Source organism: Uloborus diversus, chromosome 7 (assembly GCF_026930045.1).
Source record: "Uloborus diversus isolate 005 chromosome 7, Udiv.v.3.1, whole genome shotgun sequence".
In the NCBI taxonomy this organism is placed as follows: domain Eukaryota; kingdom Metazoa; phylum Arthropoda; class Arachnida; order Araneae; family Uloboridae; genus Uloborus; species Uloborus diversus.
Window position 1 is genome coordinate 1,684,206 of NC_072737.1, and position 16,335 is coordinate 1,700,540.

Here is a 16,335-nt window from a genome sequence, read left to right on the forward strand (position 1 = left end):
ACTATCTGTTACGTTTGTTTCCACTATACAATATTCTTGTCAGTCATTAAAATATTTCGACCTCAGTTTTGCTATGGTGAAATCGGTTTTTAACCGAATACTTCCTTTCATACTATGATGCGTTTCACGATTTTATCCCAATCGAGATTTTCTTTTTGAATAAGTACTTTTAGTTTTTACGCCAGAAAATGCTACATACAGCATGATATCCATCAAAACTGATGATCCACAAACCATTCCAACAAATGATAACAATTGTCTTAACGTCTTACGTTTCTTCGAAATAAAATTTAGATGCGTGATTTAAAAAAACATGTTAAACTATTTGTAGTGTAAACAGAAAATAAGTAAATAAAATAGGACGGTCAAGCAATAGTTTCACTTAAAAAAGAAAAAAGTCTTACATCGACTTACAATGCTTTTGAATTTGTTTTCAGCCAAGTGTGTTTGAAATTAGCCAAAGTGGCCAATATCAGCCAAGCCTGGCAAAATTTTCATTGTTGTGGTTGCAAATCGTCTGCCCGATGCGTCAATTCACAGTTTACTTCAAGGCTTAACTCAATTTGACTTTATACTAAAAAACTGTTTTTTGTAAAAACAATCGCGTTTTTACAGAAAAAACGCTGATGTAGATGAACTTAGATGCAAAACTACAATTAAATCCAAAATTTTATCCAAATCGTTAGATCCGTTTCCGAGATAAGAAATATATATATACCCACAAGAATTGCTCGTTTAAAGGTATAAGATAGTGTCTCGAAGTAAACAAAGAAGCCCTTTAAATATCTTCACTCCAAGTTTGTTGCGAACCGAAGCAAAGAAAACGTTTTGTACGGAAAAATTTTCCCAATATTGTCAACTTTAATGTGATTCAATAGTTAACTCTCTAAATATTGCGAGACTGAAACCAGATGTAAAAAAAAAAAGTAATTTGAATTTTGACATCTTGAATTCAAATTATGTATTTCGCAATCACCAGTGTGTGTATGTAGGCGTGTGTGTTTGTGTGTGGGGTGTGTTGTGTGTTGGGGTATGTGTGTTGTGTGTAGGCGTATGTGTTTGCGTCTGTGTGCTGGCATAAGTGTGTAGGTAGTTGTGTGTATGAATGTGTGTGTGTGTGGAGGGAGGGTATGTGTGTGTAGGCATATGTGTTTGTGTCTGTGTGCAGGCATGAATGTGTGGGTAGTTGTGTGTATGTTTTTGTGCGTGTGTGTGTAGGTGTCTGTATGTATGTGTGTAGGTATATATGTGTGTATGTGTTTGTGTGTGTATGTGTGTGTGTGTAGGTGTATGTGTGTATGCGTGTGCGCGTGTGTGTGCGTAGTTGTGTATGTATGCGCATGTGCGTAGGACATGGATGCAACCAGGAGACGGCTTTCGCTAGAGGAGCCGGTCGACGGTGATACTGCAGAGGGTGGCGGTGGGAAAAATCAAAAGACGCCAAAAACAGTCAAATGAAAGCAATAAGCAATCGTGATTGCTCAAAAAAAAAAAAAAAAAAAAACGGCAAATTTGTCACCAAGTTGGCAATAAAACTTGGCGACTTAATGCTTGGCGATATATCGCCAAGTGTTTGCCAAATTATAACACCACTTGAGTTTCCAGTGAAATGAACAATTATTTCCCCCCCAAAAAAGGTGTAAAAGACCCCCTTTAGAACATCTGAATGCAAGCAAACGGAGAGGTGCACAACTAGACCACACTAGGAGTCTTCATACCAACTTTCAACGACATACCCTTTTTGAGTTATGCGAGGTACATATGTACACACAGACGTCACGAGAAAACTTATATTAATATATAACATCGAGGGCCGCCCGCCTTGTGGCCCTCGATGGCATCCTAGGGCATCCTAGTGCGCTTGCGCACGAACTTTGCTGATTTCGAAACTCTTGCTCAAACTAATGAAAAACATTTAAATTTGTTAATATGAGATGAGAACAGATAAAAATTAGAAATTACAAAGCTTTCTTTGATATAGTTTTTACGCCTCGGTAAAGATTGAGTTTTGCGTCCTAATTATTAATGGATACGGAGTTTGATTTTCTATCAAACAAAGGTCTTTTTCAGGGCCAAATTTTTAACCTCAGAAGAGCGTACTCGATCTGCAGCATCACTTCCAATACAAAGCGGAACCCTCAACCTAAATACAAATGTATAATACTAAGCTGTTTACGCCTAACATAGATATCCGCAAAAGACGGATATTTGTAATATTCCGATCATTTTTGAATTACTTAACGTGTTTTACGTTTACGTTAAATAAATATTTCCAAACCAATAAATATTGAAGTGTCAATTTTCTCTTTTCTTTATAAAGATTATCAGTTATTCATATCCATAATTTCATATAATGTATCCCGAAATCGCTGTGAAAATACTCTAATCGCATTCATTAATTTGTTGGGACTCTAGCACAGCCTAAATATAAACAAGCAACACGAAATCTTAAAACAGAAAGCCAAGTCCGTGCGCAAGCGCAGTTGAAATGGCAAATTTGTGATAACCGGGATTTAACGTCGAGTGAACAAACACGGTCAGAAACAATGGTAGAAAAAGACTCTGATCCGATGGAGCCTCACCTTGAGAGATTGCTTAAATCGCCTCGTCCCTGGAAGAGCTTTCGGCACAGCGTTGAGTTGGATCGCCTTTGCAAACTGCACAAACACTCTTTCTAGTAAAAAGTACTGGCATTCATTTTGCCAGCGTTAATTCTTCCGTAAAACCCAACTTAGTTGAAAAGATGAAATACTGGACCAAAAATGTTGATATTTGGTACACAGTGTACTATGGTAAAGGGTATCTTATAGACAACATTTTGAGTTTGTAGGAGAAAAATTAAAAGAGTTACGGCACGTCCAATATTCCGGACTCATATTTTTGAAATCCATATTTCATATACAAAAACGATAAAATACCGAACAAATTTCATTATAAAATGTTCTACAAACAATTGTAAAGCATAATATGAGCGTTTGAAAGGATTAATTAAAGATTACATATTTTTACAAAAAGTCAGGAAAAAAACCTCGCTTTTCAGATGAAAATCCATGGTTGGAAAAATGAGCCACTCTCTATCTCTCAATCCTTATACGTCAGTGTTGTCAATCCCAAAACGAAAAATTATTTCACACATTATAATAAGTAGAATGTAAAGACTCAGCTACAAAAAAATCAACTAATTAAATCAATTATTAAATGATTAGCAGCTGTTTAAAGGGTATGTCCGGTATACCGGACACCAGGTTTGAAGGGGTTAAAAAGAACGAAATGCAAGCATTGTCCGCGCACTCTTTACTAAATGCGACGCGTGATGAAAATGGCTAATTCTCTACTAACTTCGCACCGTAAGTCATGTGGTGTGGCATTGCAATCGTTTACTTTTTCCGGCACAACTTACTGTTAAAAATATATGTTTTACATACACTCTATTTTAGTTTATTTACCGTAATATCTTCCAGATTTTTAACAGTGCAATAGTATAACTCTAACTCAAATCTCTGCTAGCACTGCTTCTTCTTTTTAATAAACAAAGAACTCAAACAACGCAATCTCTTTGTAACCAAACAACTAATGCAAAGCTTACTAAACCTAAAAAAAAACCGAGCTCATGTCTTTTACACCAATTTAGTGTTATTTCCCTATTATTGCAATTTTAATGTGATTCTCTCTCTAACTCTCTAAATATCACCAACAATGGCCAAATTGAAACCAGCTTCTAAATAAATAAATAAATAAATAAAAATCGCCAAATTTGTCGCCGAGTTGGCGACAAAACTTGGCGACCAAAAGACTGGCGATATATCGCCAAGTGTCCGCCAAATTATAACACCACTTGAGTTTGCATCGAAATTCACAATGAATTCCCCCCAAAAACGGGCAAAAGACCCCTTTAGAAACACCCGAATGCAACCAAAAGGGAAGGTGCACAACGAGACCCCACTAGGAGCCCACGTACCAAATTTAAACTTTCTAGGACATACCGTTCTTGAGTGATGCGACATACATACGCACATACAAACAAACGCACATACATACGTACATACGGACGTCAAGAGAAAACTCGTTGTAATTAACTCGGGAAACTTCAAAATGGATATTTCGGGCGTCTATACGTTCTTAGGTACATATGTACGTGTGATCGGTTCGAAAAACAAAACTCAACATTCATTCGGGGGTGAGCAAAATGGAAATGAAAGCCGATTTTTGAATGAAAATTTTTTCGCGAATACAATACTTCCTTTTTTGTAAAAGGAAGTAAAAGGCGACGACGAATAATGGGATCAGGGTTCGCCGATATAACAGTCGAACCTCCATATATCGAACTTCCACATATCGAAATTTTCTATATATCGAAATCCCAGCAAATTTCAATGTTCAGTACATAGAAAAATTGTTTCTATATATCGAAAAAATCTCTATATATCGAAAAAAAAATTCGAGACATTTTTTTCCACTTTAGATTGTTTGTCTCATGAAAAATGAAGGTTAGAGGAGAAAATTATGTTTACTAAAGGTTGTTAAGAAACTCATAAGAAATCTGGGTTTGAGGGGTGTGTAGATAGGTCATTGTTCCGTTCTGGAGTTCTTAAATTCCCTCGAGTTTATTTCAAATCTTAGTTGTAAACAGTTACACTGTAAAATCAGTTTCAAGTTATCCCTTTTGTCTGTTGATTATCATTCCTAGTCGTTTTAGCTTCAGTTAAAATCATTCAAGTTAAGTAGATTGATTTTTTTCTTTTCTCTCGATTACATTGTCAAAACGAAAATCCCCTCATGTTGCGAATCAAGCTGAGCTGCCAAAGAATGAAGATGTATGAAGGCATAAAAATAATTTCTGTTAATTTTCCAGTTATTAACTTTCGTTTAATCCGATGCTGGTATAAATTAGAAATTGGGTTTCATGCACGAAAATTAGCTTTAATTTCAATGTTTTGGGAGATTTTTATGATAAAAAATAAGATCGTTTCTATATATCGAATTTTTTCCTGGCAATTTACTACTTCGATATATGGAGGTCCGACTGCATATCAATCGATATATATCATGATGTATACACGATATGTATCCGATATTTATTTTGAAAATATCATGATATGTCGATACTTTCGATATTTATTTTTTCAACTACGGTATTTTCAATATAAAAAATATTATTAATCATAGTACTAATGTTTGTTTATTATTAAAAATAACCAAAAAGTTATGTACTCTATTTTTATGATGTACTAGTGGTACCCGCACGCCTTTGCCCGTTATAGAAAATTAAAAAGGTTTTTTGGTTCGCCTGTATATTTACAAATAATGTATGACGAATTTTCTCGCCAATTGGCTTGTGCCCCTGTTACGGTTCCCCGTTATGATAATTTCGTAATTGACTCATCCATCTTATGATAATTTTGTTCTTAAAATTGGAATAGAAAAAGAATCACATCGAATTTTCGAAACATCGCATCGAGGTACACATCCCCATGCTACAAACTAACTTTGTGCCAAATTTCATGAAAATCGGCCGAACGGTCTTAGGCGCTATGCGCGTCACAGACATCCTACAGACATCCTCCGGACAGAGAGACTTTCAGCTTTATTATTAGTAAAGATTCATAAAAATATTCGTAATGTAGCACTTTTAATTCACACCAAAAGTGCCTAATTAAATATTAAATGTCAGTCAGAAAAAAAAATATTATGTCTGCCCCGTTTAAATGCATATTTCGTATTTCTGAATCATATAACTGTAAAAGTTGCAAACAGAAGAAGAATAAGTAAAATAGTGAATGCTATATTAACTCCACTAAAATTGATAAAAATGTAAAACGAAATATTAGATAAAAGTAATGAAAGAAACTTTAATTTTAAATCAACACGTTGTAATAATAATATCTTTATCTTTATTACTAACTAGTGGCACCCGCACGGCTTTGCCCGTAATAGAAAAATCAAAAGGTCTTTTGGTTCGCTTGTATATTTACAAATAATGTATGGTGAATTTTCTCGCCAATTGGCTTGTACCGACGTTACAGTTCCACGTTATGATAATTTCGTATCTCGCCAATTGGCTTGTGCCCATGTTACGGTTCCACGTTATGATAATTTCGTCATTTATGATAGTTTTTTTTCTTAAAATTGGAATAAAAAAAGAACCATATCGAATTTTCGAAAAATCGCTTCGAGGTGCACACCCCCATGCTACATACTAACTTCGTGCCAAATTTCATGAAAATCGGCCGAACGGTTTAGGCGCTATGCGCGTCACAGACATCCTACAGACATCCTACAGATATCCTACAGACATCCAGACATCCTCCGGACAGAGAGACATTCAGCTTTATTATTAGTAACTAGTGGCACCCGCACGGCTTCGCCCGTAATAGAAAAATTAAAGGTCTTTTGGTTCGCTTGTATATTTACAAATGTATGGTGAATTTTCTCGCCGATTGGCTTGTACCGACGTTACGGTTCCACGCTATGATAATTTCGTATCTCGCCAATTGGCTTGTGCCCATGTTACGGTTCCACGTTATGATTAGTAAAGATAAAGAAGAAAAGAAGATAATAAAGCTGAATGTCCCTCTGTCCGGATCTCTGTCTGTCAGGATCTCTGTGACGCGCATAGCGCCTTAACCGTTCGGCCGATTTTCATGAAATTTGGCACAAAGTTAGTTTGTAGCACGGGGATGTGCACCTAGAAGCGATTTTTCGAAAATTCGATATGGTTCTTTTTTTATTCCAATTTTAAGAAAAAAAACTATCATAAATTACGAAATTGTCATAACGTGGAACCGTAACATGGGCACAAGCCAATCGGCGAGATACGAAATGATCATAACGTGGAACTGTAACGTCGGTACAAGCCAATTGGTGAGAAAATTCGAAATTATTCGTAAATATACAGGCGAAACAAAAGACCTTTTAATTTTTCTATTATTACGGGCAAAGCCGTGAGCGTACCACTAGTAGGAAAATAAAGACTGATTTGAGGATGTTTTTACTATTTTGACGACTTTAGTTTGTGCTGACGGAAAATGTCGGATATCAAAATATCCAATATATATCAAAATATCGGATATTTTCTATATTTTCGGAAATATCATGATATTTTAGAGCCCTGAATGTGATTTTGATCTGATTTCTACATAATAAAGGGTTGGTCCGCTTTTCCATCTGCAAAATTGACTTACAGTACCAAAGAAGTTGGTTAATTTGTTCTGACATGTCCTATAGGGAAGTTGCAACCTATTAAATGTTCCTATTTTGACTATTGGATATTGTTAATTGACCCTCAAAACTAAAAAATTCACCATCGCCAAATTTTAAAACACCGTGATTGATTTTTAATGAATTTTTGAAAATCCAAGCGCAAAAGCGCGCGCTTCTGAAACGTCACGAGCTTACGTCACAGGGCACTCATGGGCAGCCTTCCGCCGAAGATCCTTTGTTTTCGCTACGGACATTTTGAGCGCGCTGATATTTTTATTTTTTAGAAATTCAATAATCCTTTTGAACACACTATGGAGGCCGGATTCGTTAAAGCACAATCTAATAATCTTCCTCAAGTAACATCAATGATGGTATTCGAATATTTCCGAGAGGGGGATGAGAGGTTTAATGTTCCAGAAACGCGAGGAGTTAAATGCGAGGAGGTAAGCCTTACGTTTCGTCTTCGAAGCCAACTGCACGTCCTTCGGCTTCTCCCGCCGCGGAAGACCGCATGACGTCACTTCCTGTGCCATTTGACGTCTTAACGCTTGAACTTTAAAAATTAATTTAAAAAAAAAAACTACTTATCGTATCGAAAAAATTTTTGCATATAAAAATAAAATTGAAAAATCGAAAACTTCCCTATTGTCTTTCTTTTTTTTTTCTCTAGGAATACTAATGACCCGAAAAATATGGTCATTTGCACCTTGGCCTCTAAAACAATTTGAAATTTGTCTGCACGCCAAAAGCCATTGAATATGTTGAGGCTTGTCCAGCTTCGAATCCTTCACATTTATAATTTTCACTAGTGGTACCCGCACGGCTTTGCCCGTCATAGAAAAATTAAAAGGTCTTTTGATTCGTCTGTATATTTACAAATAATGTATGGTGAATTTTCTCGCCAATTGGCTTGTACCCATGTTACGGTTCCACGCTATGATAATTTCGTATCTCGCCAATTGGCTAGCGCCCATGTTACGGTTCCACGTTATGGATAATTCCGTAATTTACTCGTCCATCTTATGATAGTTTTGCTCTTAAAGTTGGAATAGAAAAAAAAACCACATCGAATTTTCGAAAAATTGCTTCGAGGTGCACACCCCCATGCTACAAACTAACTTTGTGCCACATTTCATGAAAATCGGCCGAACGGTCTAGGCGCTATGCGCATCACAGACATCCAGACATCTAGACATCTAGATATCCAGACAGAGAGACTTTCAGCTTTATTATTAGTAAAAATTGGAATAGAAAAAGAACCACATCGAATTTTCGAAACATCGCTTCGAGGTGCACACCCCCATGCTACAAACTAACTTTGTGCCACATTTCATGAAAATCGGCCGAACGGTCTAGGCGCTATGCGCATCACAGACATCCAGACATCTAGACATCCAGATATCCAGACAGAGAGACTTTCAGCTTTATTATTAGTAATATAATAATAATAATAAAGAAGATTAAAAATTACGAAACATTTCTCGCTATGACCTTTTTTCCTCCAAACTCAAAACGTTCTATCAACCGGTTACCCTCTCCAGTCGAGAAGGAGATCGTAAACAAGCCCCGCGATCGTCTGCGGGGGGGTGGCCAATCAAGAGTCAACAAGCGCTCCTCCAATAGATTTCACCTATTGACTTAATCCCCGCCGTCCGCACCTGCTTCTGACGTCCGAATTGGCTCTTTGTTTATCTAACAGCCCAGCTTTGTTTTTGGGAAGAATGAAGCGAATTTTAGAGATCGATAATGCGCGGTCTCATAAAGCCACGACATCATTTGTTTAATCGAGCTGTCACGTTCATCTGTCCCCAAGCCGAGCTGATGTTTGGAAAGGTGAGCGATCGCGTAACTTTATACATAACTAGCTGCGTTACCCGGCTTTGCCCGGTCTATTTTGAAAATAAAAATTGTGTCAAGTGACGTATATTCAACAATCAAGCGTAAAAAATAAATTAAAAAAACCATCATGATTTCCTTTCAAAACAATGATGACAGATATTAAAACACTTTTAAGAAATTAAATCCAGGAAGATGGATGTAAAATGCGTAACCATGGAAACACAAAATAAAATAAGTTTAAGGAATTGAAATGCGAAAGAAAATGGTTCACAATTTGAATGGAATCGAGATTTCTGAAACTTGATTTAAAAAGACTAGTAACTTTTTTAGCGTTCGAGATAAATACTTATTTTTTGACCCTAGGTCGAGTTAATTCTGGAGTAAAAAAGATCGCTTTTTCCAATGACGTCAAAAAGAAAGCTGTGGGACAATTCCTTCACTTTTTATTGATTGATTTAATGAAGAAAGTAGTACCTAAATTTCCGCTAAGCCTAAAAAAAATCGAGCTAAAAACGCAAATAACTCCCGCCGTAATAAAGTTAGAGCATTGAAACAAATAGCGTAGAACGCGGAAAATTCTACCCTTTCTAACGATATGTAATATTAATATGTGCAAGTAATTTTTCACCCCCATATTCGGGAATTTATGTGAAAATTGGGCCTAAATTGGAATAAAAAAAAGAACGATTCATCGAATTTTTTTCGAACTGGTCTGCAAACCTTCTCAGGACTTAAAGGAACAAAGTGTGAAAATTTCAGCGCAATCGGCCGGGTAGTTCTCGAGTTTTGCGAGTTCAAACAAACAGACGCTTTTTGGGGACTTCATTTTATACTATGTAGAGATATTTATTAATTTATTATTGTCTAAAATGTGCATATTTCTTTGGGTTATTTAATTTAACTATGTGGAGATGAGTGGAATGCGGAGGGATTTTGACGAACTACCGGGAATCGCCTCGGTTCAGCGACAAGTCTAGCGTTCATACCGGATACTAGATACATTTTGTTTTATATTGCATGCAGCGTTTTCTATGTGTCATACTTTTCCCAACTAGATATATTTTTGAACTTTTTGATTTATTTTTCCTCTCTCAGCTTGAAATTATCGTCATGTATGAAATACTAGTGGCACCCGCACGGCTTCGCCCGTAATAGAAAAATTAAAGGTCTTTTGGTTCGCCTGTATATTTACAAATAATGTATGCTGAATTTTATCGCCCATTGGCTTGTACCGACGTTACAGTTCCACGTTATGATCATTTCGTATCTCGCCCATTGGCTTGTGCCCATGTTACGGTTCCACGTTATGATAATTTCGTAATTTATGATAGTTTTTTTCTTAAAATTGGAATAAAAAAAGAACCACATCGAATTTTCGAAACATCGCTTCGAGGTGCACACCCCCATGCTACATACTAACTTTGTGCCAAATTTCATGAAAATCGGCCGAACGGTCTAGGCGTTATGCGCGTCACAGACATCCAGACATCCGGACAGAGAGACTTTCAGCTTTATTATTAGTAAAGATAAGGAATCGTTATGTATCGTAATATCTGTACCTCAAAGACAGACAAACGTAAGTCTCATTATTACTACTTAGCAGGAGAGTGAAAAAAACTGGTTTGGGGTCAAAACTTCGCGTGGACAAAACTTCGCGTGGACAAAACTTCGCGTGGACAAAACTTCGCGTGGACAAAACTTCGCGTAATCAAAACTTCGCGTGGACAAAACTTCATGCCGTCAAAACTTCGCGTAGACAAAACTTCGCGTGGTCAAAACTTCATGCCGTCAAAACTTCGCGTAGACAAAACTTCGCGTGGACAAAACTTCATGCCGTCAAAACTTCGCGTAGACAAAACTTCGCGTGGACAAAACTTCGCGCCGTCAAAACTTCGCGTAGACAAAACTTCGCGTGGACAAAACTTCATGCCGTCAAAACTTCGCGTAGACAAAACTTCGCGTGGACAAAACTTCGCGCCGTCAAAACTTCGCGTAGACAAAACTTCGCGTGGTCAAAACTTCATGCCGTCAAAACTTCGCGGGGACAAAACTTCGAGCGGTCAAAACTTCGAGCGGTCAAAACTTCGCGTTTTGAACACGCAAAGTTTTGACCACGCGAAGTTTTGTCCACGCGAAATTTTGGCCGCGAAGTATAGTTTCGGCCGCGAAGTTTTGACCCATTACCAAAAAACTGTCGTCTGATTCATAAAAAGGATGAGGCTTGCGCTCTTTTATCCTGGTAAATAATTATAAAGGATTTCTTTTTCATAGAATTGCGTTGAGATCACTCGATGTAGAATAGGATTATGCATAGAAAGCAGTAATACCTGAAAATTGCCATTTTTGGACTTATGTTAGTCTGAATCCGAGGTACACACATGAAGCATTGAAAACTTTCTAAAAAACGAATGGTGTGTGCACCACGTGACTTCCTTTTCCTCCAATTTAATGTCATTTCCCCATTATTGGCCATTTTAATAGGATTCAATGTTTACTCTCTAAATATCACTAAGAGTGGCCAAATCGAAACCAAATTTAATTAAAAAAAAGAAAAATTACTTTGAATTTTGACATTTGAATTCAAATTATGTTTCTCGCAATCACGAGTGTGTGTATATAGGCGTGTGTGTTTGTGGGGGGGGGGGGGTGTTTGTGTGTACGGGGTATGTGTGTTTATGTCTGTGTGCTGGCATAAGTGTGGGGGGGTATGTGTATGGGTGTGTGGGGGGGGGGTATGTGTATGGGTGTGTGGGGGGGGGTATGTGTATGGGTGTGTGGGGGGGTATGTGTATGTGTGCGTAGGCATATGTGTTTGTGCCTGTGTGCAGGCAGGAATGTGTGGGTAGTTGTGTGTATGTGGGGAAGGGGTGTAGGAATATGTGTTTGTGTCTGTGTGCAGGCATGAATGTGTGGGTAGTTGTGTGTATGTGTGTGTATGTATGCGTGTGTGTTTGTGTGTGTGTGTATGTGTTTGTGTGTGCATGTGTTTGTGTGTGTAGGTGTATGTGTGTATAGGCGTTTGTGTGTATGTATTTGTGTGTATGTGTTTGTGTGTGTGTGTATGTGTTTGTGTGTATGTCCTTGTGTGTATGTATTTGTGTGTATGTATTTGTGTGTATGTGCGCGTGTGTGTGTGCAGTTGTGTATGTATGCGCGTGTGTGTAGGACATGGACGCAACCTGGAGACGGCTTTCGTTAGAGGAGCAGCATCGTGAGGAGCCGGTCGACGGTGATGGTGCAGAGAGTGGCAGTGGGAAAATAAAATCAAAGGACATCAAAAACAGTCAAATAAAAGCAATAAGCAATCGTGATTGCTCAAAAAAAACATCGCCAAATTTGTCGCCAAGTCGGCGACAAAACTTGGAGACCAAAAGACTGGCGATATATCGCCAAGTGTTCGACAAATTATAACACCACTTGAGTTTACATCGAAATTGACAATGATTTCCCCCCAAAAAGGGGCAAAAAGCCCCTTAAGAACATCCGAATGCAACCAAAAGGTAAGGTGCACAACTAAGCTCCACTAGGAGTCTACGTACCAAATTTCAACTTTCTAGGACATACCGTTTTTGAGTTATGTGACATACATACACACATACGCACATACACATGTACATACGGACGTCACGAGAAAATTCGTTGTAATTAACTCGGGGGTCGTTAAAATGGGTATTTCGGGTGTCTGTAGGTTCCAAGGCATATATCTACGTGTGGTCGGGTCGAAAAAAAAAATATTCATTCGGGGGTGAGCAAAATGGAAATGAAGGCCGATTTTTGAGTGAAAATTTTTTCGCGAATACAATACTTCCTTTTTTGTAAAAGGATGTAAAAAAATTGCGTTTTGAAAAACAGTCATTTATACCCGCTGCGGGCCTTTTAAAAACCTACGTCATGCATAGTAGCTTTTATCGATGAAGCTATTAGGCATTAATATAATCAGAATTTCAGTGAATAAAATTATTTGACATTTTCATTTTACATGCATGCCATGGGCGATAAGGTCACTTTCTAAAAATCATAAAACATTTTATGGCGAAAAAACACGGGGTTTGGTGTCTATCCACTTGTTAAGCCTTAAAAGGGGTTCAAATGAACCACTTTTTAGATTTTTAAAAAATGGGTTTATTGATTAATCTCACTTCAAAAATCGCAAAATTTTGAAAATTTAAAATTTTATTTCCAAGGCTATATGCATTTAAGGATTATAATAAAATATGTTATGAAATTATTGTACAAGGTCTTTAGAGGGCCACCACCGTTTAATAAAATAAAAAAAATATATATTAATGGAAGAAAAAAAAATCACAAAATTGGTAAAAATGCAGTTTTTTCACTACAAAAATAATATATTTTCTTTATAAATAAACCCAACGCAATTTTCAGAACAACGTCTAGACTAGATAATATATAGTTCCTTATATATTTTTTAGGAAAAAATACTTATTCAAATAGGTTAAATACTTTTAAAATAATGTCCGTTTCAAATCGAATGTTATGCTGGTGTTTTCCGAAATGGCCGATTTTGAGCAGAATTTTAATAGGCTGCAACTGAAGGGAAAAAAAAAATCTTGAAAAACCCTTCTGGGATATTTTATATGTTTTTTAGTTGTAACTACTGTAATTTTTTCATAAAAATCGGTGATGGTCAGATGACACTTTTCATACCTACTTGCCGGATTCGAAATGACTCAAAGGAAAAAATTTTACTTTAAAAATAAAATTCTGGTCCAAAAGTGGTAACAAACGAAAATCTTTTTTTTTTTTTTTTTGAGCAATCACGATTGCCTATTGTTCTCACTTGACTGTTTTGATGTCCTTTGATTTTATTTCCCCCCCGCCACCCTCCGCACCATCACCGTCGACGTGCTCCTCACGAATGCTGCTCCTCTAGCGAAAGCCGTCTCCAGGTTGCATCCATGTCCTACACACATACATACACAACTACACACACACGCACGCACGCACACACAAACACACACACAAACACATACATACACATCACATACACACATACAAACACATACACACACGCACACAACTACACACACGCACACACACACACAAACACTTACAAACACAAACACACATACAAACACATACACACACAAACACAAACACACACACAAACACAAACACACACACAAACACACATACAAACACATACACACACAAACACACACACACAACTACACACACACGCGCACGCACACAACTACACACGCACGCACACACACAAACACATACAAACACATACATACACATCACATACACACATACAAACACATACACACACGCACACAACTACACACACACGCACACACACACAAACACATACAAACACAAACACACATACAAACACATACACACACAAACACAAACACACATACAAACACATACACACACAAACACAAACACACATACAAACACATACAAACACAAACACGCATACAAACACATACATACAGACACCCACACATACACACAAAAACATACACACACACATACACACAACTACCGACACATTCATGCCCGCACACAGACACAAACACATATGCCTACACACATACACATACCCCCCCCACAAACATTCATACACACAACTACCCACACACTTATGCCAGCACACAGACACAAACACACATGCCTACACACACATACACATAACACCTACACACAATCACATTCATACACACAACTACTCACACATTCATGCCAGCACACAGACACAAACACATATGCCTACACACATACACATACCCCCCCCCCACACACATTCATACTCACAACTACCCACACACTTATGCCAGCACACAGACACAAACACACATACACACAATCACATTCATACACACAACTACTCACACATTCATGCCAGCACACAGACACAAACACACATGCCCTACACACACATACACATAACGCCTACACACAAACACATCCCCCCCACAAACATTCATACACACAACTAACCAAACACTTATGCAAGCACACAGACACAAACACACATGCCTACACACACATACACATAACACCTACACACAATCACATTCATACACACAACTACTCACACATTCATGCCAGCACACAGACACAAACACATATGCCTACACACATACACATACCCCCACAAACATTCATACACACAACTACCCACACACTTATGCCAGCACACAGACACAAACACACATGCCTACACACACATACACATAACACCTACACACAATCACATTCATACACACAACTACTCACACATTCATGCCAGCACACAGACACAAACACACATGCCTACACACACATACACATAACCCCTACACACAAACACATTCATACACACAACTACCCACACACTTATGCCAGCACACAGACACAAACACACATGTCCTACACACACATACACATACCCCCTTACACACAAACCCCCCACACACAAACACACACGCCTACATACACACACTCGTGATTGCGAAAAACGTAATTTGAATTCAAGATGTCAAAACTCAAATTAATTTTTTATTTTTTCCTTTCCCTTCAATAACGCTTAAAATGAAGAGTTGAACAAGACGAGCTCGAACCAGACGAATGAAAAAGCTGTTTAAAGTACCAGTGCTGTTGAATAAATTTCAGTCCGAAGTCACCATTCGGTGCCTCGTGACTTTATGCGGCCATAAAAATCAGTCTCCGCAAACGACCTTAATTGAAACCTCCCTAATAAGAAAGGCAGAGCGATATTTTGTGTCTTTTAATAACCGCTCGCGTCTTTTAAATCTTTTAAACTGTATTTCGGCAAGAAGACTGGAAAAAGTTGTAATGTTTACGACGATGTTGCGCTCCGAAGCAATCTGGAATTAAAACAAACCTTTTCTTTTCCATCTTATTCCTGCAAGTCACAGGGCAGGAGCTCTCTTAATCCACGTACCCCCTTTTGTTCATCACTAATTATGCGTACCCCCATCCCCAAAATATCCTTTTGCATTATTAAAATGCATTACTGTAGTTAAACCAAATTTATAACGGCATGTTTGTTTAGTAAACTAGTATTAAAGTTTAATTGCAACTGAGTAATTTTAATTTAAAAGTTGAAATTTTATTTCAGTGGACAAACTGGGACAAATTTTTTATTCATCAAAGATAAAATTGAAGCATGTTAAGAAGCAAAGAGTGAGAAAGCTTTTTTTTTTTCTTCAACGTTTTGTTTTCTAAGGTTCAAGTGCGTTCATGATTTTTGGTACCCCTCGATTCCGATAAATATAGCAGTACAGTTTGAAAATCCATGTCTACGTCCAACATAATCATATT

General features: G+C 37.5%; 1 protein-coding gene across 1 annotated transcript in view; it reads right to left on the reverse strand.

The window, feature by feature from the left end:
• LOC129226160 (ADAMTS-like protein 3) overlaps positions 1 to 16,335 on the reverse strand; it is a 116,476-nt gene that overhangs the window by 38,724 nt on the left and 61,417 nt on the right. The gene's annotated exons all lie outside the window — the stretch shown is intronic.